This window comes from Bos grunniens, chromosome 3, assembly GCF_055505025.1.
Source record: "Bos grunniens cultivar Pamir isolate PY7600 chromosome 3, Bosgru_T2T1.0, whole genome shotgun sequence".
NCBI lineage: Eukaryota > Metazoa > Chordata > Mammalia > Artiodactyla > Bovidae > Bos > Bos grunniens.
The window spans coordinates 76,182,215-76,208,446 of NC_141167.1; the positions used below are offsets into that span (position 1 = coordinate 76,182,215).

The window sequence follows — 26,232 nt, forward strand, 5'->3', positions numbered from 1 at the left end:
ACTCCATATCTTCTTCCCCATTTTCCAAGTCAGAGTATGCATTCTTTCCCTTCAAAGATATCTATAAAGAGGCCATGAGGGATTGTTGGTTTTCAGTTTTGTAAGACTAGCGGTTAGCTTCTCTGAAGAACCAAGAATTCTGAGAACATGTGACAGAGTAAAATGTCATGATAATATTTCCCTTCCATTCAAGTAGAGGGGGAAAGCTTAGAAGTAGGGGTGAAAATTGAAAGTGAAAGTCGCTCAGTAGTGTCTGACTCTTTGTGACCTCATGGATTGTAGCCTGCCAGGCCTCTTTGTCCATGAAGTTCTCCATGCCAGAATACTAGAATGGGTTGCCTTTCCCTTCTCCAGGGAATCTCATGGAATTCTCCAGGCCTTAATACTGGAATGTGTTGCCATATGCCCTTCTCCAGGGGATCTTCCCAACCCAGGAATTGAACCCAGGTCTTCCGCATTGCAGGTGGATTCTTTACCATCTGAGCCACCAGGGAAACCCCGAAGTACGGGTATGAAAGTATATAGCAGCCTTCTCCTGCTGTGATTACTCCTGAAAAGTGGAGGAAATGTTATTGCCATGGAGTACTTTTGTAGACATGGTTGTGTGCAATGGTTTTGGAGCAAGCCTGACTTAGAAAATGAGACTCTGATCCTTACAGGCATTGTAACCCTGGTCAGGCTACTTGATCACTATGAACTCTAGCTGGTTCTTTGGGCAAGTGACATTAGTAACACTGCCTACTCACAGAGTTGTAGGATTAAATCTGATGAGGCATATAGAGCACTCAGCCTAGTGTGGAACATTGTATGTATTTAGTAAATGTTAACTTCTGTTTCTGTGACTTTCCATGCATTAACGCAGACTATGACCAGACCAAAAGAAGGCTTTGCTATTTCTCAGTCCTTGCTAATGTGTCCTGTGATTTATTTTTCAACATGGTAAAATTGTCTCGTATTTTCATGGAGAAACTAGTAAAGTGTCCATGGTCCCCAGAAGGAAATAAAGACACACTGTGCCAAGCCTCTTGACTGGGCATCATAGCAAGCATGCAGAGACCCAGCACACTCCTGGGTGTTTTCTCCAAGCAGCAGGGAAAATTATAAGCTCCAGCAGCCATTTAGATTGCTAACTTGGAGAACAAATTTCTCTTCTTCTCTCATCTGGGCAAAATATTTTTTTTTTTCTTTTTCTTTCTGGCATTCCTGATTCTTTGATGGACAGAAATGGGAAGGGATTTGGAGCTCCAAAGGGATGTGTAGTAATTCTCTTTATAAGGTTATGATTGATTATTTCATCATGTAATTTCACTTTAATTGTGTTCATTTCATATACCTGGCTGATATAAATACATGTTGTGGTATGTAATGTATCCCCAATGTATATAAAATCAGAGCTATTATTCCATTCTGGGTTCTGGTGCTAATAAACAAGCTATTCAGGCTTTGCTCAGGTAGTTTACAACGTTGCTGGAATGCTTTGATGGAATTACAGCATTATCCATATACAGTTGGGGCCATATGATTCCTTTTATGTAATATAATACCTTATAATATAATGAGTATCATTAATAAAGTGACAAAACAAAACTTGAATTACCACTTCAGGATGTGCTTTATTCAACCAGTAATACACTTTTTGGTCCTTTGTAGTTTCTCTCCTTTGAATTCATAGCTTACTGCATTCAGACTGTGATATTAACACACCAACCAAGCATACCCTGTTGTGTCATAAAGCCATGGTATGAGATGTCAAAGGGGAAAAAAACAAACATTATTCTAAAACAAACTGGGGAGTGTTGCTCTGATGTTTTAAAAGACAATACGGCTCACATGAATAAGCAAATTTATTTACTAACCAAAAGTAACATTTCTGTTTTTTGTTTTGGAAAGGCAAGTGTTCTTTACACAGAAAACGTCTTTATGTGAATTCTGTATTTCAGAAATAGAGCTAAGTGATAAAGTCTTAAATTAATATTAGCCAAGTTTAGATAATAAAGGATGGCACAGAGTTCTCTGAGAATACGGAATAATATAGAAGGCATTAAAAAAACCAAAAAAACAAAAAAAACTTTGCTTCTCTTTTCTTTGGTTTCACTTGATACTACTAGTTGATTAGTCCAAGGTAATTCTTGGAAAGACAGCATCAAGGGTTTTTTTGTGGATAGCTCAGTCATCCCCAAAGCATAAAGGATTTAAACATTTGATTGTGGTACCAAGGATATCAGTTACAAAGGAAGTTTTTCCTGCAGGTACAGTTAAGCTGGGCACAGATTTCCACAAAGCACAGTGACATATTCAGAAGGTGCTCAGAGTCTTAGAAATTGGTTTCTAATTCTAGATAGCAGGAAGCCTATATGTTCATACAAGGTAGGAGATGAAAAGATTTGAGATTCCTTGATATCCAACAGCAGGAAGAATTACATAAGTAAGAGTATAAGAATTACTAGATTTAAGAAGAGGTTCCCTACAGAAAGACAAGATATAAGTAATAAACCTTTAAAGTTATAGAAGGCCTACTATCCCAGTGTCCAGAATTGTATTTTCCTGACTTTTCTGGTTGATATACCAAGTACAGAAATGTGACCTCTTTCAAGCCCAGGGCAGAATAGTTTGCAAGAGCTATATGAATTAGCATGGTTCAGAGCAAAAGCTGAGTTAGATAATTGAAGGCTGTGAAGTGATAAATGGATTATCACAATTCATCTGAGAAACTAAGATTAACATTAGGTCAAGAATTAGTGGCAGTTTCTTCTTTCCAAATTTTCTGGCATTAATTTTGCATGATTAAAGACATTTTAATCTGTAATGTTGTCACAGTTAACTATGAAATTTCAAGAAACATGCAAAATGTGATGTTAGAAACAAGCTATGAACCATGATTCATTTTATCTTCAGGATTCTGATGCTCATTCATTGAGGAAAAGATCTAGTGTGAATTTGGTGATGTCACCATTAATCATGGAACTTGGAATTCAAGAAGTAGAAATCTTCAAGTGCTTAAATTTGCATCATAAAATTATTCTAATACCTACAGGCCAAAGTAATCTGTAAACAGTTAGAAAAAACAAAAGAGAATACTGACACTTAGAAGTTGATCTGCAGAATGGCTGACTTCTGTCCTCTTCTCCATTGACCTAGTAGTATTCTGTAACCTAAATTCCTTTGTGGTCACGTATCTTTAAAACTGACTGACTGGGATTGTCATGAAGCTCTGGAACACCCCCTTTCCTTGAATTGCATCAACTGGCCCAACTGAGAAATCAAACCTACATATTTGTTCTCACTAACACCATATGCCAACTATTCCAAATTAAACTTTGTATTTACTGCTATGTAATTCACATGCTAGAAGGTCTAGGAGGTCTCCACACATTATATTTTTACTGTTACACTAGTGCACACTATGAATATTTACTCAGTATTTATACCTTTTAAAAATATGCATATAATTAAAGTTATGAGACTCTCTAGTTTGCCACAGTCTCCTGAGTTTCAGAATACCTAACAAACCTTAATATGAATGGATATATATAATACAAATCTTTCTTTACATTGGGTTCAGGTTCTGACTCTGATGTTTTACCAACTAATGGACCTTGGCCAATGCACTGAGCTACATTTGCGATCAGTTTTCTTATATAAAAAGTGGTTTTGGATCTTTCCTGCCACTGGATGGCTATCTTAATAGCATCATCTAGTTGAAAAATTAGGAATATTTATAGAATGCACAGAGCATCAGACATAAGCTATTACTCTTATCCCAATAGAGCAAAAGAAAAGGAAGAGTGATGATGTGTCCTGTTTAGGAGACATGAACTTTTTCACCTGCTCTAACCCATCACTCATCTCTGGCTTGAAAGAAACTCATAGGTTATGAAATAGTTCAGTAGTTCTCATGAACAAAACACAAAAGTGTAAAGGTGACATGAAGCTTCCGCGGTTTGTGTCATGCGACACAACTGAATGAAAATGTTCATGTTTACTCAGATCAAGCCATTCCTGAATAAACTCTCTGAAGCTTTAGGTTGAGACAAAACTACCAGAAATATTGGAAAATATCACCATGTTTCTAAAATAATGTCCCCTTTGGCTGGAGAGCAATCATTAATTCTAGGTTTTCTTATTGAGAAAGGGAGTTATAACTTAAGCTGATCCTGGAAATTGGCATAACTTTGAAAGGTCTTTGGGAATGCTGAGACCAGTGCTCATTGGGGAGTGCTCTTGGAGAGATTGTCAGTCTGCGGTGGACTCTCCAGATTTAATTTTACTCTGGTTCTGACTTGTTCCAATTTAGGGTAGATTGGGTAATGCTGAAAAGGCTAGAATTAGATTGAGGCAGAGAAGTTAGGATAGATTTATTCATTTAATGCTGTACCCCAAAACTTGTGGAAAACCTTTAACCTCTTCACCCATGTTTTTTTAATTCAGTAAATGGGCTGCCAGATATTCAGAAAGTTAATGAAAGGAAAAGAGATTATATTGACTTTTCATTTTTAAATGAAGAGTATATTTTTAATTCTGTTTAAAATATTTTAGCAAGAATAAATGCACATCCAGCATTATTTGACTAAAATAGTATATTAATTTGAGTTAACCAAATCTGTTGTAACAGTATTCATATAGCATAGAATTAAAAGACAGTAATTTTTCTGTTTACAAAGCTTATATTATGTGATTTTATTTTTTCCAGGCATTTTCAGATATGCAGAGATAAGGGACATATTGACTGAAATAGCAATTCTATTATGATTGAAGCTGTATGTTCAGAAGGTCATTCATATACTGTATTTGTTAGTTAAGTATACAAGGCATCCTGATTTTAAAATAGAAAAAGAAAATATAGCTCCTGACATGTGTTTAGTTGCTGAATTTTGCAAAAGATTTATAAATGTTACCTGAGATTACTGAAATCTTTTATTTCTTTCAAAGTTCAAGCTCTGTCATGAATGTAATCTGTACCGCTACCACCAAAACCAGTTGGTAAATTGAAGTGGTTTCTCATATATTCCCAAAAAGATGATGTAGGTTTTCCTAAAATAGTCTATAATATGCAATTTAAGCAAATATATTTGAATATTTTTCACCTTTCAATTAAGAGTTCAATGCTGGCTGTTATGAAATGCTTCTTGCAAAGACTTTGCAGAGTAAAAGAATGAAGATGAGAAACTGTTTGATTATTTCAATTAAGAATACTGTTTTTCTGTGGAGAGGAGAATTTTCAGTTTTTTTAACAACTATATTTTTCTGGTGTTGCTGTTATGTACTCTGAAAATATAGCCAATCTCTCTCTCTTTAGGCTGTCATATAAAATATTATGGAAATAGAAACAAGATAGTATACAAATGTCCAAATCTTGGTTTTTGGAATGTTTGTAAAGATAACACACATTTGACAGTATGTCTTGTCTCTCTTGGGACCACTAAGGTGACGTTTATAGCAGTCCTAATGTGCTGCAGACTGCTAAGTATTCGTTCAGCCAAGGGAACCACGTTGGTAAGGGTGAGGGGTGGGGGCGGGGTCTGAGAGAAAAGGTACAGCTACAGCAGCAGCAGCAGCAGCAGCAGGAGCAGCAGCTGGGCAACTGTCCAGGGTTCTGAACCATCTGTCTGCTAAGTCTCTTCAGTCGTGACCGACTCTATGCGACCCCATAGACCGCAGCCCTACCAGGCTCCGCCGTCCCTGGGATTCTCCAGGCGAGAACGCTGGAGTGGGTTGCCATTTCCTTCTCCAATGCATGAAAGTGAAAAGAGAAAGTGAAGTCGCTCAGTCGTGTCTGACCCTCAGTGACCCCATGGACTGCAGGCTACCAGGCTCCTCCGTCCATGGGAGTTTCCAGGCAAGAGTACTGGAGTGGGGTGCCATTGCCTTCTCCGCTGTCTGCTTTGAGGCACTGTTTTTTCTCTCAAACTTGAGACCCTGACCATACCTGTCCAGCTTTTCTTAGGCTCTATATTATTTTTATTTTTATATTGGTAAGATATGTATTAATTTAAAACAATTATCCAAATGAACAGGCCTGGAGTTTATATTTTCCAATCTAATTTAAAATGTTTCTTTACAATATTATTCTATTCTTGAAATGTTTGCATATCCTTTCTCTTACCCAAAGTGGGGAAGTGGAAAAGGTTACATACTCTTCTAGTATCATGATTGAAAAATTTTTTAAATGTAAAGAAAGGTCCAGCCTGTTCTGGTAACTGTAAAGGCTGTACAAGCTTTACAACAGTGTACTCCCAATGATTTGTTTCATACACAACCTCTCTGAGATGTGCTAATAATATCCCAATTAATTATTATTCTTGAAAATTTCCACAAATCCAGATCCAAATTTAGCTGAGCAGAACTTAGTGTGTTACTTATGGTGATGTCATTATAGTGATTTGGGGATTTCTTGCTCCAGGAACCACCATTTGGAAGATGTATTAACCCAATCCAAAGAATAACTCTAATAGCACTGAAAATCCAAAAAGATAGTCTTTCTTGGACTGAGCCATCCATAAGAGATGGCTCAAGGGCATGCAGTTAATCCTTTGCTAAAGGAATATGGCAGAATTCGAATCTCTCCACAATATGTAATGAAATATCATCACCCTAGTTGTGTTCTGTGACCTTTATGGGCTTCAGCTTTACTATCTTTAAATGAGAAGTTTGGGTTTGATGATATTAATAGTACCTTCAGATGCCAAGGTTTCATACTTTGTAGTCTAGACAGGTGAGTTACCATAAATACCATTCAATATTCCAACTATGACACCATTTTTTTTTTACTATGCTGGAGTTCCCCTGAGTATTACGTGTCTAAAGGTATAAATAATAACTGCTTTTTGCTCTCCTGTGTGGTGAACCCTGTAAGAAAACAGCACTTAATTTGTTGATAGGATAAAAAGTCAAACTCTCAATAAACCTGTGTGTTCATGTACGTGTGTATTTGAGAAACTAAGTGTGTGTGTGTATGTGTGTGTGTGTGTGTTTGTATGTCTGTGAGTGTAAGAGAGAAAAGACAGAGACAAACAGTGATTGTTCAGTAATAGGAGGAAGGAATTATCTGGTGTAGGGGAAAATAAGTTGAGAATGACACAAGAAGGAACATAAGTTGAATAATTAAGAATGTTTCTTTGAAGTTTCATAATGTACCAAATTTAGGCACATCCTTTCCCTAGTACATAGATTCAATGCTAGACCTTCTGTCTAAACAGTTATAAGAGTTTCAGTTTATCTGTGGAATCAGTAATTCCCAATAATATTTTGGAGCTGCCATGGTAGAATCTTTATTGCACTTTTTGTATTTGTGTTTATCCTTGTAGCATTACTGTTACATTAATATCAGTGATTGGAGGCAGTTATAATCTTAAAAAGTTATAAAATGTCTTATGTAATTTGAAACAAACTATTTTTTCTTAGAAAATATAATGTTGGTTAAGAAGATAAGTTAATTTTTAAGCAATCCCACTGCTGGGCATACACACTGAGGAAACCAGAAGGGAAAGAGACACGTGTACCCCAATGATCATCGCAGCACTGTTTATAATAGCCAGGACATGGAAGCAACCTAGATGACCATCAGCAGATGAATGGATAAGAAAGCAGTGGTACATATACACAATGGAGTATTACTCAGCCATTAAAAAGAATACATTTGAATCAGTTCTAATGAGGTGGATGAAACTGGAGCCTATACAGAGTGAAGTAAGCCAGAAAGAAAAACACCAATACAGTATACTAACGCATATATATGGAATTTAGAAAGATGCTAACAATAACCCTGTGTACGAGACAGCAAAAGAGACACTGATGTATAGAACACTCTTAGAGGGCTCTGTTGCAGAGGGAGAGGGTGGGAAGATTTGGGAGAATGGCATTGAAACATGTATAATATCATGTATGAAATGAGATGCCAGTCCAGGTTCGATACACGATACTGGATGCTTGGGGCTAGTGCACTGGGACGACCCAGAGGGATGGTATGGGGAAGGAGGAGGGAAGAGGGTTCAGGATGGGGAACACATGTATACCTGTGTCGGATTCATTTTGATATTTGGCAAAACTAATACAATTTGTAAAGTTTAAAAATAAAATAAAATTTAAAAAAACATAAAAAAATAAAAATAATAAAAAAATAAAATTAAATTAAAAAAAAGAAGATAAGTTAATTTTTACTTTGTAAGTCTGTTGTTATGTAATATAAGTATACTTGTAACATAAGGACAGATCCAGAAATTAAAGAATGGTATAAATTGTAACATCCTGTAATGGAAAGTTAGATTTTATGAAAAAATTAAGCCAGTAACATCTAAAGAACATTGTAAATTCATAGTTGGAGAGTCAGTCTTGGTTGACCATGTTGTACAGGATCCATTTCACTTTTGGCACATGTAGATGGTTGATCTGGCATTTTATGATCACCCTGAGCACATAGAAGTAGAACGAGATGACTCTGGGCATTTTTGCAGTTTTTCCACCTCTTTTAAGATCATATATATATATCTGTTACTAACATTTGCAGAAGAAACTAAATACCTCCAGGAGAGAGGTAAATTAGATGTTTGTGATTCTCTGCTTTCTTGTTTAAAGTTTTGTTTTATCTTGGAGTATAGTTGATTAGCAATGATGTGTAGGTTGCCGGTGTACAGCACAGTCATTCAGTTATACCATACAAATATCCATTCTTTTTCAGATTATTTTGCCATTTAGGTTATTACAAAATATTGAGCTAAGTTCCCTGTGTTGAACAGTAGGTCCTTGTTGGTTATCTATTTTAAATATGTATATACATGTCAATCCCAAACTTACAATCTATTCCTCCTCTCCCCCATTCTTGTCCCTTGGCAACCATAAGTTTGTTCCCTAAATCTGTTGAATGTTTCTGTTTTGTAAATAAAGTTCATTTATATAATTTCTTTTAGATTTTGTGTATGTGATATCATATGCCATTTGTATTTCTCTGTCTGACTTAATTCACTTAGTATGGTAATCTTTGTAGCACTGTTCATCATCTCTTTCAGTTCATTTGCTACTGAAACTCCATATGTCTCTTTGTTCTCCATTCCTGTGAGAATCCATCTCTTTTGGAACCCATGTTTCTGACAAAAGAGGTTCAACAATTTGGGACACAATTTAGGGTATTTGTAGAGTCACACAAGTAAAAATGATTGCGATTTCCCAAAGAGATTAATTAAGGGGAAAAAATCAGCGTTGAGTCTTGCTTTGATATTTCATGTCAATAATTTCCTTAGATGTTTCTCCATAGACTTTCAATTATTGAGTAAACTAAGTAGGGTTTTTGTTGTTGTTCTTTTAATGTACAATGGTGGAAGGACCGACAACTTAAAATAAGTACCATTTATCAAAATGCATTGAATTATGGTAAGTCACAGCATGTGATGGGACATCCTCTGGGTGGTGAGAATTTGTAGATAGACATTCATGAGATACTAGGAGAAACCTGAACTGTCTCTGCTTGTAAGAGTTACAGAGGCTTTCCAGAAGAGGTGGCTTTGGAGCTGCACTTTAAAGAAAGAAAGGCTGTACCACTTTGGCAGTGTTTGCTTTTTGGATACATGGATATGCATGTACACTGCTTGGCACAATCAATATTTTTGTCTTTTATAGTCATTTTTATTTCCTATACCTCCCTACTAAGCTTTTAAAGCAGTGAATTCTCTGTGGTCTAAAATCAAATTTAAATTTTATTTTCAAGAGAGGTTTTTACTAATACAAATAACATGTTGGGGTGAATATTTTCTCCTCTCTTGGACCATATAATCCTCTATCAAGAGCACTGTGAAAACAAACAAAAACCAAAACAAAACCCAAAAAAAGTATTAGCATCTAGTGCATGGAAGCTGCGTCTGTATTTACAGCCTCAGCTTTGGGCTTTCTTTAGATTTTAGCATGTTTATCATACATCTATCTTACTATTGCACAGTGAATGAGTGGAAATTCTAAATCAAGTCTTAAATGTGCACGTGTAAAATACACAAATTATGTGCTCATTGATTTCCTAAATGGAAACTAAATGTTGCTGATTTTTTTCAAAGTGTTGCTCCTCCTATATATGCTTTCCAGTCTGAAGTAAATCTCTTATTGCCAAGACACTGAGACTTAATTCTGGTCCTATCCTTGGGATCCCTGGAATCCTCCTGGAACTTTAATAACTATATTCCTTTGTAAGGAGTCAAGATATATAGGTCTTTTGTTAAATCTAGTAAATCTATTTAATTTTGTTAAATCTATTCTCTTGTAATTTTAGCAGAACTCATTGCATATGTAAGTAGAAGAATATTACCATTTAGGTGTTTTTGATTGCTTTTTATTCATTTTGTGCTGATAGTAGAACCATAAGCAGAGGTGTGAATCAAGCCATATTTGTCTTTACCTTTTTTTAAGCTGTTACCATATCTTATCTTAGACTCATTCCCAGCTGATAGAATTTTTATAGTTTCCTCTCCCTGAAAGACTTTCATTTCAGTAAAGTACTCTTGAAAAGGAGAACCAAAAGAGTGAATTTATAATGATGGATTTTAGATAGTATGACTGAGTAATGACCAGTATGTAGAGTAACTTGAAAATTAATCATGGGGAAAACTATAAGGAATGAAATCTGAAGATTAATTAAAGAGAAACTGACTGAAGAAGAGGATATAAATGACACAGTGATTATTGGTAAAGAGACAGAATGTATGATACCAGGGAAAAAGGAGAGAAAAACAGGGTGTTTTCAAGTACAGGAAAACATTTCAATTAACTGAGGCAGCCAGTGGTTAATACAACTACCTAAAGATTCTTCAAGTTGACAAGCATATATGAAAAATATTATTGAACTAGGAGGCCAGTTTTGTAGCCATATTTTAAAACTGTATATGTATCAATATATATTCATATGCATACCATGTGTGTGTGTGTGTATATATATATATGTATATAAATAAAATGAACTAAATGGTTAACTGTCAAACTTTTAAGTTTCTATCACCAAAGATGTTATTCCATGATAATACACAAGTAATATTCACTAAAGACTTTAACTGTGTGAATCACAACAAACTGTGAAGAACTCTTAAAGAGATGGAAATCTCAGACCACCTTACTTGTCTCCTGAGAAATCTGTATGCAGGTCAAGAAGCAACAGTTAGAACTGGACATAGAACAATGGACTGGTTTGAAATTGGGAAAGAAGTATGTCAAGGGTGTATTGTCACCCTGCTTATTTAACTTACATGCAGAGTACATCATGTGAAATGTCAAGCTGGATGAACACAAGCTGGAATCATTATCGCTGGGAGAAATATCAGCAACCTCAGATACACAGATGATACTATCGTAATGACAGAAAACAAACAGGAACTAAAGAGCCTCTTGAGGAGTGTGAAAGAGGGTAGTGAAAGAGAAGAGCGAAAAAGCTGCATTAAAACTCAACATTCAAAAAACTAAGATCTTGCCAACCAGTCCCATCACTTCATGGAAAATAGATGGGGAAAAAGTGGAAACAGTGGCAAATTTTATTTTCTTGGGCTCCAAAATCACTGCTGATGGTGACAGAATATACATTGAAAGACTGATGCTGAAGCTATAGCTCCAATACTTTGGCTACCTGATGTGAAGAACTGATTCATTGGGAAAGACCCTGATGTTGGGAAAGATTGAGGGAAGGAGGAGAAGGGGGTGATGGAGAATGAGATGGTTGGATGGCATCAGCGACTTAATGGATATGATTGTGAGGGTTAATAAATAGAAAATAATTGTAGAATATATTGAGGAGTCAGACTTCCAAATAAGTATGGTTTAAGAAAGTGGAATGTCTACCCTGGTACAGATGAACATCTATGGGGCAATTATCACATACTTCAAGAATCATGAAGTAGAAAATAAGTTATGTTAATTTGGCTATATTTTTGACAAAGATGTGGAATCTAGTGAAGAAACTAGGCTGGAGGTTCTAGGATTTTCATTCCCAACACATAAAACTCAGTCATTACCTAATAGAATAGAACTAGAATTAATGGGAGGGCTTCCCAGATAGCTTAGTGATAAAGAATCTGCTTGCCAATGCAGGAGAGGCAAGAGACGTGGGTTCGATCCTTAGGTCGGGAAGATCCTTTCAAGGTGGAAATGACAACCCACTCCAGTATTCTTGCCTGGGAAATCCCATGGCCAGAGGAGAATTAAATTGTTTCTTCAGGGAAGAAGCAATAGGTAAAAGATTTCTGCTTAATAAAGTAGGAAACTTCCAAAAGTTCCTGCTACCTAAAGATGGCATATGCCACTTCCAGCATTTGGAAGTTTATCATCAGGAGAGAAGTTCAGCTCTTGGCTGAATCATCATAGTTAGAAGATGTTGTAAAGTAATGGAAACCTTCGATCGTGATTGGACCATGGTTACTTGACTCTTGATTTCTCCTTTTCCTCATCTGCAAAATGGGATAGCAATAGCACTAACCGAGGTACAGTTTTTATGAGAAGAGGAGCTGGGATTTGAACCAAGACCATCCCACACCTGAGCAGATATCTTAACTATTTTGTAATGTTACTTTTGCAAATTCTTTTTCTAAATTTTTATTTTCGGCTGTGCTGGCTCTTCACTGCTGGGTGCTTAGTGTTGCTACAGTTGGGATGGGCAGGGGCCACTCCTTGTGGCAGCGCTTAGACCTCTCACCATGGATGACCTCTCCTGTTGTGAAGCACAGGCTCTTGGCACAGGGGTTTCAGGAGTTGCAGCACGCTGGCTCAGCAATTGTGGCTTGCAGGCTCCAGAACACACCTCAGCAGCTGTGGCTCATGGGCTCATAGCTCCCTGGCATTTAGAATCCTCCCAGGCCAGGGATTAAACCTGTGTCCCCTGAATTGGCAGGTGGACTCCCATACATTGTACCATCTGGGCAGTCCAACTTTTATAAATTCTTGGAAAAATTTCTTAGAACAGTCCTAGGCATATACAAAATTATTAAAGTTTTAGCCATTATTTTTATTTATTTAAACAATATTTAGAATGTAATGAGTGCTGTCAGTTTTACTGGCTAAGAGTGAAGGTGCTGGACTCAAATTTTCAAATCCTGGCTCTATCATTTACTAACTGTAGGGCTGTAATCAGTACATCAGTATCTTCAACTGTAGAATGTGGATAATAATAACCTAGTTCAAAAGTTGATTGTAAGCGTTCACTGAAATAATAATATAAAGTCCTTAGAATATTAACTGACCACAGAATATGTTCACTCGCTCAGTTGTGTCTGACGCTTCGTGGCTTCATGGACCGCAGTCCTTCGGGCTCCTCTGCCCATGAAATTTTCCAAGCAAGAAAACTGGAGTGGGGTGCCATTCCCTACTTCAGGGCATCTCCCCAATCCAGGGATCAAACCCAAATCTCTTGCTTCTCCTGTTTTGGCAGGTAGATTTGTTACCACTAGCATCACCTGAGAAGTCTGGCCACATAATAAGTACTTGAAAAGCATCACTTGACTGATTACTAATTCTGTACCAAAGATGGAGTTGAGTGGAGGCAGGGTAGAAACAAAGTATCAAAGACAAATATGACACAGAAAAGTCCTCAAAGATGCTTGCATTTCATAAGGAGACAAACATGCAAAATAATGTAGATAACTAATCTATGTCATTGTTCTGTGTTTTAAGGTGATTATCAGGGTAGATGTCAAGTATGTATATGCTAAATATGAGGGTTAATATGCCCATGTTAAGGTTCCAAATTGGAACATTGGTATTAAGATGAGGAAAACTTGTATTGCAAAGACCCACTGTGTCTTAGGGAGAGTGAGGAGAAGAGAGCAGGCCAGGTGGAAAGAGTGTCTTTAAAATCTGCTCCAACAACATGATTGATGGTCAACCTTCTGGTTTTGAGATGTTTTATTTTTGTCTTTGCTTTAGGTTCTCATTTGTGAACACATACACTCCTCTCTGCCAAAAAAAAAAAAAAAACCAGTTCAATACTATCAAGTCTCTTACCACACTTTCATTATGGAAGACTCAAGAAGTTTCACAGAATACTAACCTCAAAGACAGAGGTGATCAATATGTTAAAACAACTAATATCTAATAGCAAAAGATGCATAATTTCACCAATGGAAAATGTTAGATATAAATAGTCAGTAGACTGTTGCCAGAGAAATGCTCCTTGGCATGTGAAATAATCAAGTAAAACTCTTGAAAGATGAATTACTTTCTTGATTTGCATATCTTGGATTCAATACATTTACACAATATTTGCATTGGAAACATATCTAAAGCCAACCAATGGAAAGAATACATGATTTTACCAACATGCTTATACATTAATAACATTACTTGGCAATCTGATGTTTCAAGACCCAGGGTGAATTACTTATTAAAAACCCATATACAGCTATCTGTCTTTATCTTTCTTTCTGTATGAGCCATAATGGCTCTGATTGTTTTCAAAATTCTATTTGGACAGGATGTGACTGTTACATGAGACCTCTCAAACCAATATCATTTCCCTCACTCATAAAATACATTATACTGCTGTGTGCATTGAGCCAAATCATTAATGAAGGAAGCATAACCTAACCTTTATGCCTCTGATTTGACCAGCAGTTACACTGTAGCAAGCTAACATCTAAGAAATTGTTTAAAAAATGAAGCTAACATGATTTTGAATATTTATGGTAGATTCACTTATTTCTTAAAAATTCATTCTGCCATCTGAACCATTTCATTATTCTTAACTATTTTCTAAGAGGCTTAACTTTAAGATAGAAAAACAGTAGCTGAATTTTAGATTATTTGTGAAATCAAATAACTATTCTTGGAGTATATTCCTTCTCTGTATTTATTTCAACATGCAATAGCTACAATAACTAGTCAAAAATCTGTGAAATATGCAAATTAAGAAGTACATTAACACAGTCCTCACCCTTTCAGCTTTTAAAAAAATATTTGGAAGGCAACCATTGACTTGTTATTACTATCATAAAGGATAGTAATAGCTGCTGAAATTTCAATTTAGCAGCTGAAATGAACACTTACTAGCAAACTGCTTTATGTGTAGTAATTATTTGCATTTTTTGGACAAGGTAAATCTAGACATCTGAATTTATCAAGGATTAGAATTTTTTGCATACTCATGTAATGAAGAAGTTCATATTTGAGAATAAATGACCCCAAGTTATAGATTAGTTAAAAATAATTCTATTTAATTACTATTTTTACCATTTCCCCCAACAATTTTACAAAAATGGGAATATAGTAGGACTTCTGCTTCACAGGTGTGAATGAATGAACATAACCTGTTTTTTAGATGTAAATGAATGAACATAACCTGCCTTTTAGAGAGTATCTCTGGTTTGGAAAAAGGAAATAGGAATGAATTTAATTTAGAAGTTGCAAACAGGTGTAGCAGGGAGTAGCACAAGGCCTCGGATTGTGGTGTAGGAAGGCTCCCCGTAGGCTGGCAGCACCCCTGAGATGGGGCCTGCAGTTGTGTTTATCTGGACTTTCATAATCTTTTCATCCTTTTTTTCTTGAATGCACCCTGAGATGTTAGGTGTATTTGGGACTCCATTTAAGTTACTAGAGTGTCTTCTTCTTATTGTTTCCACTGGTTTATGACCTCTGTCTGGTTGCCATTTGACTTGGCTATCCTTGATTTCAATAGTGATCGGAGAACAAAGGACTCTGCCTTGAAGAAAACTAGTCTCAAAGCATTCCAAGATACATGATTTTTGATCCTCTATTCAGAAAACAAGGGCATCCATGCCACAGATGCTTTGATGGTGAGAAAATTACCCTACTTACTAAGGTGCTTTTCATAGAAATCTCTGCAACCTTATTCTAGAAAACACACTATTTCAATTATTTAATGTAATCCTGAATGAATTAAGGCTTGGTGTTTGTCATTTTGCCAGTTATCACTTTATCCTACATATGCCATCCTTTGTAATTGAGATTGCTTTAAGTATACAAATGTGTGCTTAGTAACACAATAGTCATTTGCAGGGTCCTTACCAATGTTTTCAAATTGGATCCTGATTTTCAGGGCCCACTCACAAAACACTCAGGCATCCATCATACAAAATTATGGAATTTAGACTCTATCGAAGGTGATTCACTCATGGGAAAATAACACATTAGTGCACTCCTCTCTTCTGTTGGATGAATTTCTGCAATTCTAAAGCCAGGATTCATTAGGAGTAGGGAAACAGACCTGCACTAAACAGTGATTCAGTCATAAGAGATGTCTGGGTAATGGTTCCAGCTGTGACCGTTATCTTCAGAGCAGACACAAGCATCACAATCCCTTAAATATTTTTGGAAGGAAGTTGTTGCTTCCTGACTGGACAGAAAAAAAGGAATAACAGGTAGACTGATTTCCCTTTTGCCATCTTTTCCAGTGCTCCTTTTTGTTGAAGAACACTCTCCATTTAAGCATAGTGTTCTGACAGAACATAAGATTGTGTCTAAATGATCCTGTGGGCTGGTACCACCCTCTCAGGTGCATTGATATGTATGGAGTCAATAAGAATGTTTCAAGAGTTGTTTTTGTGCAGAAGTTCTCAGCACATCAGAGTTTAGAGAGGTGCACAAGTTTGGGTTGTTTTCTCCCCCTTCTGGAGAGCTGACCCTGCAGCTCTCAGTTAAGTGTAAGACATTCGTTTACACAGTTGGGACAAGAAATGAGGTCACTCCGTGTTGTTTGGTACTAGTAGAGTACTCCTGGGATTTTTTCCTGAAGTGTTGGGAAGCACTTCCTTAAAAATGAAAAGCAGTTTCTCACAGAGGATACTAGAGACTCCATCAGTGACAGAGAGACTTCTTAGGGCAAGAGTTGCCATAGATAAGGAACATCAAGGGAATTGATGCCATTAGCATCCATAAACTATCCTAGGTCCATAGAAATATCTGTGATGGTGGCCAAATTTAGGAATACACACCAACCCATTTGGCAATGTAATGTAATCTCCTGTGGATCCACCACAGGCAGGTAAAGTCCTAGAACATTTGAGTTGTGCCTGTGGCTAATATTAATGCAAAAGTTCCATTATTCACTTTGTTTGGCTGTGACATGAAATCACATGGCACTGCATAATGATAAAGTAAACTGCAGAAAGTGCATTCGAGTGATGCTGAGAGTCTGCCTTAAATTGTGAAAATGTTGAGTGGAAAGCTGAAAACCTGCCAATGCCCATCTATGGTTTATAGTAGATAAGCCATTAGTCTTGGCTAGGTATATCACTTCCTACATTACCATACATACAAAATGTGGACTCCTGAGACCTGTAGGGTGTTTATCATCCAGTAGCGATATGCTTTTAAGAAAGAGTCTGGATAAGGTCACTGTCTTAGAAACAGATATGGTTTTGGGAGATTGCTAATCATTTGGGAAAGAATGGATTGGAGGCATAAACCTTATTAGATTAAAAACCAGTGAATGCTCTCCTCCCCTATAAACTGGCAAATAACCTACAACTAACCTACTAAATTCTTTTGCAAATGATTGAGATTCTAAGGGTTTGGAATGGAGAATTCTAATAGCTAAGATTGTTTCAGTAGAAATTTAATTGGGTTATATCACACAAAGATATCCACTGACATAGAAACTGACATGGAAAACCAGCTTCTATACAAAATTGGAAAATGAGCTAACTATATTGATTATTTCAGGGAAAATAGAGAGAGAAAAGCTTTAAATCAAATCAAGAAAAGCCTGTCTTATGTCAAGGTTAAACCAGAAACTGAAAACTCTGATATAAATTAAACCAGTGTTCTGTGAACCCTTAGGAACACTAAGATCCAACTTGGGGTTTTAAAGAATAATTTAGCTAAACCACTTTCTTCCCTTTTGTAAGATATTATTAAAATAATGAATTTGAACATCACATACATTAACTTGAGTTAAATATCTGATAAACTTATTTATGATCTAACTGCAGATAAGTTGCAGAACTATATATGTGTACAGTTTTATAGACGTGTAATTGCTTAAATAGAGTCCCCAAAGACTTTGATTCAAACAACAAGGTAAATGTAGAGGGAGATCATAGTGATGTGTCATCAAGCTCTTTCCCCAAGGTACCAACATAGGACACTGTCTAAGGAGTATACCAGTTACCATGGTGATAAGAGAATTTACTGATCACACTTCATTAGGGCTCATTGACCAGAGCAGCTTACTGATTGTCTGGTCCACAGGGGTATGAAGAAGCAACTCTGTCTATTAATCCACAAGCAATGGAAACAGTATTGCCTGAAGAAAATGGCTCAAATAGCAGTCAACATATCCAGCATAAGTATTCTTTCAAAATATATACCAATGAAAAAAAAAAAAAAAGCAAGTTATTAGAGTGAAATAGTAATTGATTCCAGATAGCCAGAAAGACTCTTGTGATTCTGAAAGAGGAAAAAACACCCATAACCAAATCTATTTCAGAAAGAGTGACTCTTAATAGTTAACTCTCAGGTCAAAAAAAAAAAAAAAAAAATCAGTAATGAGAAATAGCTTGAAAGAGCCTACCAGGACAAATATTTTCAGTAGGATTCTTACAGGAAATTAGAAATGCCATAACTGAAAATAGTTGAGCTGGATAATTTTGTCCATTTGGGAACTAATTAAGGGAATGGAATTATGGACAAAGAAACTTCAAAGGTGGACATGAGAAAAAAGATGTGAGCCCTGTAAGGAGTTAAAATTAGGAGTGCTTGGACATAATTTCCACCCCCCACTTTTTCAGAAAGGCAAAGCTATTTTAGTTATCACTTATCAAAATGATATACACTTAAATGATGGAAATTTTCTAAGAGTGGAAACTTTGTTCAGTTAGGTTCAACTTTAAGTCATAAGGTTACAAAAACTAGCTGAGTTTTATTTGTGATTGCATAAGGCAGGGGTTGGTTTGATATTTTATCCAAGTAGGTTTAAGGCTTTTAACCCTTCTAGTGAGGAACTGCTGTGGCAGCACTGCCAGATCATCCATGGACAGCTTTTGCACTTGGCTAAGGGTCACTGGAGATGTTGCTCAGAGTTCAGGATCTGGAGCCCCCTAGAGAAGCAGGTCAGGACTGTGAGGGCTTTACCTTAGAAAAGGTAGGTAAACAGCTAGAGAAAAATTGAAATTCTTTTATGAGGGCAGGGACTAATTGACTGTTTTGTTCTCCATCACCTAGCACAATGGGTGACAAATAAATAGGCATTCAATAAATGCTGGTGTTCAATAAATTCAGTAATTGGCAAATTTCAATGAGAAAGAAGGCAAGAGAAAAAGATAGGTGATAGATAAATAAATAGATTTTGGTCTGATGGAAGAAATGCAGAAAAGAGTAACTAGCAGCATTTTGTACCTATATGCCACCACTATACTGTGCTTCTTTTTTTATATGTGTTATCATTTTTAAAAATTTTCTTGCAAATCAGAGGCTCTGAAAATTACAGATTATCCCAAGGTCATTCTGCTGGTAAGTAGTGGTATTACAATTTTGAATTGTATCTTTTGGGCTCCAGAGGTGCATATTCTTACAACTGCACCAAATTGTTAGAAAAGTTCAGTTCAGTTCAGTCCAGTTCAGTTCAGTTCAGTCGCTCAATCGTGTCCAACTCTTTGCAACCCCATGAATCGCAGCACGCCAGGCCTCCCTGTCCATCACCAACTCCCGGAGTTCACTCAGACTCATGTCCATTGAGTCAGTGATGCCATCCAGCCATCTCATCCTCTGTTGTCCCCTTCTCCTGCCCCCAATTCCTCCCAGCATCAGAGTCTTTTCCAATGAGTCAACACTTCGCATGAGGTGGCCAGAGTACTGGAGTTTCAGCTTTAGCATCATTCCTTCCAAAGAACACCCAGGGCTGATCTCCTTCAGAATGGACTGGTTGGATCTCCTTGCAGTCCAAGGGACTCTCAAGGGTCTTCTCCAACACCAGAGTTCAAAAGCATCAATTCTTCGGCACTCAGTTTTCTTCACAGTTCAACTCTCACATCCATACATGACCACAGGAAAAACCATATCCTTGACTAGATGGACCTTTGTTGGCAAAGTAATGTCTCTTCTTTAATATGCTATCTAGGTTGGTCATAACTTTCCTTCCAAGGAGTAAGCGTCTTTTAATTTCATGGCTGCAGTCACCATCTGCAATGATTTTGGAGCCCCCCAAAATAAAGTCTGACACTGTTTCCACTGTTTCCCCATCTCTTTCCCATGAAGTGATGGGACCAGATGCCATGATCTTCGTCTTCTGAATGTTGAGCTTTAAGCCAACTTTTTCAACCTCCTCTTTCACTTTCATCAAGAGGCTTTTTAGTTCCTTTTCACTTTCTGCCATAAGGGTGGTGTCATCTGCATATCTGAGGTTATTGATATTTCTCCCGGCAACCTTGATTCCAGCTTGTGCTTCTTCCAGCCCAGCGTTTCTCATGATGTACTCTGCATAGAAGTTAAATAAGCAGGGTGACAATATACAGCCTTGAGATACTCTTTTTCCTATTTGGAACCAGTCTGTTGTTCCATGTCCAGTTCTGACTGTTGCTTCCTGACCTGCATACAGGTTCTCAAGAGGCAGGTCAGGTGGTCTGGTATTCCCATCTCTTTCAGAATTGTCCACAGTTTATTGTGATCCACACAGTCAAAGGCTTTGACAGTCAATAAAGCAGAAATAGATATTTTTCTGGAACTCTCTTGCTTTTTTGATGATCCAGCGGATGCTGGCAATTTGATCTCTGGTTCCTCTGCCTTGTCTGAAACCAGCTTGAACATCAGGAAGTTCACGGTTCACATATTGCTGAAGCCTGGCTTGGAGAATTTTGAGCATTACTTTACTAGTGTGTGAGATGAGTGCAATTGTGCAGTAATTTGAGCATTCTTTGGCATTGCCTTTCTTTGGGATTGGAATGAAAACTGACCTTTTCCAGTCCTGTGGCCACTGCTGAGTTTTCCAAATTTGCTGTCATATTGAGTGTAGCACTTTCACAGCATCATCTTTCAGGATTTGAAATAACTCCACTGGAATTCCATTGCCTCCACTAGCTTTGTTTGTAGTGATGCTTTCTAAGGCCCACTTGACTTCACATTCCAGGATGTCTGGCTCTAGGTGAGTGATCACACTATCGTGATTATCTTGGAAAAGTTATCTTAGAAAAAGTTCAGTGGTATTATCTTAGAAAAGTTCAGTGGTTCCCAAATAGATGAGATTTGCTCACAAACTATCTAACTTTCTCTCTCTTGAAGTTATAGTATCTTTTAGGGCTGGAAGGGACTTTAGAGATGGAATTTTCCAGCTTCTTCATGTCTGGATGAGGCATTGAAGCCTAAAGAAGTAAGGAGACATGTTCAAATGCACAGTAAGAATGGGGCAACGTTAATTTGTTCCTCCTCTTTCGTAACTCCCAGTGCACTCTTGACTTTTTACCAAAATATCTATCTTTCACATTAAACGTGAAAGATATAGATAGATAAAATCTATCCATTAAATCAGGGGCCTTGATTGTAAGGCCTAACATCCATAACACGATTTGTTTGTGTTATGAAATGTAGAGTGAGTAGGACCAGAGCTTGAACTCACGTTTTCTAAGCTGAAGTGTTAAAACAGTGATAATTGATCAGCGGTGTTCTGGTTTAGAAGTGAGTGTATTCGCTTGTTGTACAGATAGTCACTATGGTCCTTTCTATAAGAGGAAACCACCTCAGGTGTTCCTCATTTCTCTGCCTGCTGCATCCCATCTAGATTTCTATTTTAGCGTTTGCCATGTTGCACTGAAAAACTGTATACATCCCTGTCTTTCCCATCAGATAAAAATTATGTGAGGATTTAGGCGACTATGTCCTTATTGGTTTCCAGCACTTAATCTGGAGCCTTGTACCTCATAGGTACACAATACATCTTCATTGACCTGAATTGCAATGCATTCAGCTAGGATTCTTGGAATGTATTTAGATATCTATCACTTTGCTTCATGTGGTACATATTTCTGGGTGAGCGTATCTCTGTGGGAAGGTGTTTATTGAATTGATTGGCTTTCGAACTTGGTTTTTATTTCAACAAAGTTAGATAGAAAGTGAGATTGAGCATTAAAAATAAATATGTGATCCCCTTGGCTTGCCTGACACAAGGCTCTTCACAGACCCAGGTTTCCCTTTGAATTCAGTGTGAATTCTACATTTATAGAAAGATCTAGTGCCCAGGATTAGCTTCATTAGGCAGTTGGGCTTTAATGGAGGCAGCAGGAGAACAAGAAGTGTTCTTTTAGGAATGGGCAAAGGAAGACAGGCATCGTGTGCATAGATGAATTCTCCTTTAAATAAAAACTGAGTCAGATTTTAGAATGAAATTCTGTAGTGCTGTCAAACTGTTTGAAACTAGATTTGGCAGTTGTCCTTTCAAACTGTTATTTCAGAGCACGTGTCCCAGAAGGGACAGCTAAGAATGTTTGTCATATTTGAACTCTTTCCAGAGCCATTCAGCAGGATACTGGCAGTCCACTTTCTGTGTTAATTATTTCTGCCCTGATTGCCTGGCAACACATAACATGGGAAGTATTATACTTTGCTATTTGTGAATGCTTCCAGCTGAATGTAGGAAGAAAATGGAATACAAAGTCAGCTGGAGATGCAACTTAATAAGTTAGGTGTTTTTTGATTGAAAATTTGTTATGGATGAAGTGGCTTGTAATACCATGGTTGAATGTGGTAACCACAGTTTCAGAAAGTTTGAGGGTATCACAGTAGGCCTTCGTGGAAAGAAAACACTGATTGATCTTCAGGGCCACTGGACTAGAATCTATGAACATGAATGATTTCTATAGAAAGAGTGGACTTGCTGTAAGCCCACATTATTTTATCCTTCAAGGATTTCCTTGTTTTGGAGGGAATTGTTGTTGTTGTTTTACATTGTTGGAATCTAAAAATTTGAATTCAGTTATGAGAAAGCTAAGAATCAAGTGGGATGGGCAAAAATGTCTTCACTGCAACAATAGCAAAGATTGCTGTACACTGGAAGGAATGAAGATTTTGATCAGTGACTCAGGCACAATAGAAGCTTCTCACCACGTCACTCTGAGAAAGCTTTGCCTGGGACTGGGGTTCTGTTAAAACCTGTTTGTAGAACTGAAAGCAATAGATCCACCCTTAGCATTGGGAAACAATGACACATTTCTGAATTATTTCCGCAGCTTAAATAAATTTAAAAAAAATCCTCTGAAGTTTGTCTTCTTGCGGTGCACATGAAAGTCACCCACGAGCAATAGCGTCAAAGATGGCAGTGTTGCGTTCTGTACTGCCACGTAATGTGAGATGATAATCCAAAGGAAATCAGTTCCAAAAACGAATTGTAAAATGCGATCATTAATATGTTTAGAAAGACTTTTCTTTTTTGTTGAGGAAGTAAGTACTGAATTGTAAGTGCTCAGTTACAAACTCATACTTTAAATTTTTTGTATGAAGTTGAGATCAGTCTTAAAAGTAATTTTTCCATAGTAAGTGGCACTTCAAACATTTATTCAGTTGCCTTCTCAGTTAGACTAGGTGAAAAAAAAAAAAAAGTAAAAACAAAAAAACCCCAAGCACATTTTTGGAGCAGATACATTCAGTTCCTGACATAAAAATCCCATAAAAAATTGTACCGACTTGGGGTATGGACAAAATAGGTGGACGTAGAGTGCATTCCCTTCAGACCTGCTGCTGCCGCCATTGGTAGTAAGCCTGCTTTCTGTGAGAAATAGCTTAGGGCCCAAAGGAGGCTTGGCTTCCCATGATTATGGTAAAAGTTAAATTAACTGAGAAATCCTACAGTTGTTTAGGCAAATGGGTTAAAAATGAGATTGCTTTGATCGTAGACATATTTGCCACTTCTTTTTCTCTTTTTGTGCCCTGTCTGCCAATTCCCAGGGCCAGCCTCTTCCCTCACTTTCCAGGGAAAGCCTGACCTTTCTCGAGAGAGTCCTCATGCATGCTTGTATGCCAGCACAGTCATTTCCGGAGGTAAGTAAGGTCTTTCCTTTTGTCCATTTTTTCATTCTGCATCCTACCCACTGTGGGCTGCTGTTTTGTGGGGCTGCAACATTGCCACAGTGATTTGAGAGTCCTTAAATTGCCAGACGGAGAAGGCAATGGCACCCCACCCCAGTACTCTTCCCTGGAAAATCCCATGGACGGAGGAGCCTGGTGGGCTGCAGTCCCTGGGGTCGCGAAGAGTTGGACACTACTGAGCGACTTCACTTTCACTTTTCACTTTCATGCATTGGAGAAGGAAATGGCAACCCGCTCCAATGTTCTTGCCTGGAGAATCCCAGGGACGGGGAAGCCTGGTGGGCTGCCGTCTCTGGGGTCGCACAGAGTCGGACACGACTGAAGCGACTTAGCAGCAGCAGCAGCAGCAGCAGCAAAGTGCCAAATATGGTGGGAAGTGGACGTGAATGCTAACCTTATCTTGTCGTGTAAACTCTTAGGCAGCAGAACAATGCTGCTTCCACTCTGATGTCTTATAGAGTTCTTAGGGGGAAAATGGCTCGTTTGAACATTTAAGCTTAAACCCTTCCTGAGAATTTCAGACACAAGTTCATAGAGGTTAACCTATGAGGCAAAGCCATGTCCACGTATTAATATATATAAAAATATTGTGTTGAAGTCAGTTCCCTCTCTACCCTTAGACTAGCTTGTCTGTCCAATTCTTTTTTCTTTCCTTTGGAAGAAATTCTCCATGATAAAGCTTCTCAATATCTCATACAAATAGACTTCTGGAAAGATAACTTCTTTCTGTCTTACAGAACATCTTAAAAATGCCTTAATTCTAACAGTAGATATAGCAGAAAAAAGGTGGCAGTTGTGTTCCAGAGGTCAAACCTGTCCTGATGCTTGTGTTTGTATGTTCTGCTAGATAATTGGCTTTTATATTATTAAGGGGTTGGAAAAATAATATCAAAAGGAAAACACTTTGGGATGCATTAAAATTCTGTGTCAAACAATAAAGTTTTATTGGAACACAGCCTTACCCATTTGTTTACAATTTGTGGCTGCTTTCTCACTACAATGACAGAGCTCAGTAGTTGCGTTACCATATGTCCTGCCAAGCAAAATATTTACTATCTGGGCCTTTAGGGAAAATTTTTACCTCCTTCTGATCCCAAGTAAAGATGGAACCACTGATTTGGATAAAGGTTTATGTTGCAGAGACTGACACTTTCTGATAAAGTGCTCAATAAGCGTTAGGCTCACATATCCCTTACACATTACAGTGCGGTGATCCCTAGTCTGTTTCCTTTCCCTCTCTCTTTCCTCTCTCATCCCTCTCCCCTCCCCTACCTCCTTCCTTCCCTCCATCCCGTGTCTCTTTCTTTCTCTTCTTTTTCTTCTTCCCTCTTTCCTTCTCTTCCTTCCTTTCTTCCTCCAATCTCCCTCACTTCCTTCCTTCTTTCACTTAACTTACAGTAGCTCATTTCTTATGAATATTTCTTATTCCTAACTTTTTCAACATATGACAACTGATTTTAAACTGTTATATGTCAGATCAGTATCTTTTCAAGATTCCATTATAAAGTGCATTTTAATACACCCTAATAATAGCCAAATCATATGAAGTCATTTTGAATTTTCAGTTAAATGTCAAACATGGTTGTTTGATAAATTGCACCAGGAAAAGCACTTATGGATAAATGCATTTTGAAATGTTGATTTGAGGGCCAAAAGTGTATTAAAGTGTATGTGACAATTTCCCAGTGTATTTATAGTGTTAAACACAGGCAGCGATTGTTTTTATGAGCTGATGTTGGTGTTCTTACACTTCTGTGTTTAAAAATGTGTTCTGCAATTTTGTTACTTTATATAAATTAAATGTTCTATATAAGCTTAAGTATTTTATATAATATTAATTTGATATACTTTTGTTATTTAATGTTTGTTTTCTAAATAAGGAAATAAGAGTTTTCAGGCTTCTGTTTTCTGTACTAAAAATAGCACATTATATATGTATATTATAAAGGAAAAGGCGGAATGAATGGTCACCATTATTATTTTCAAATATGTGTTTACTTATTTGCCTGTACTGGGTCTTAGTTATGGCATGCTGGATCTTTGATCTTCATTGTGGATGTGGGATCTTTCAGGTGTGGCATGTGAGATCTAGTTCCATGACCAGGGATGGAACCCAGGCTCCTGCATTGGAAATGCGGAGTCTTGGTCACTGGACCTCCGGTGAAGTCCTGATCACCATTATTTTTTTCACCTTTAATTTTTGTTTTAAAGCTATAGATATATCTTGATATTATTAAAAAATTTTATTTAGGC

At 37.3% G+C, this 26,232-nt stretch overlaps 1 protein-coding gene across 1 annotated transcript in view; it reads left to right on the plus strand.

The window, feature by feature from the left end:
* LOC147375869 (uncharacterized) overlaps positions 1–23,935 on the plus strand; it is an 87,938-nt gene extending 64,003 nt beyond the window's left edge. Inside the window, exon 4 of the mRNA XM_086394054.1 lies at positions 23,839–23,935. The gene's annotated coding sequence lies outside the window, so the exon portion shown is untranslated. The remainder of the gene's footprint in view (positions 1–23,838) is intronic.
* Positions 23,936–26,232: the final 2,297 nt, after the last annotated feature.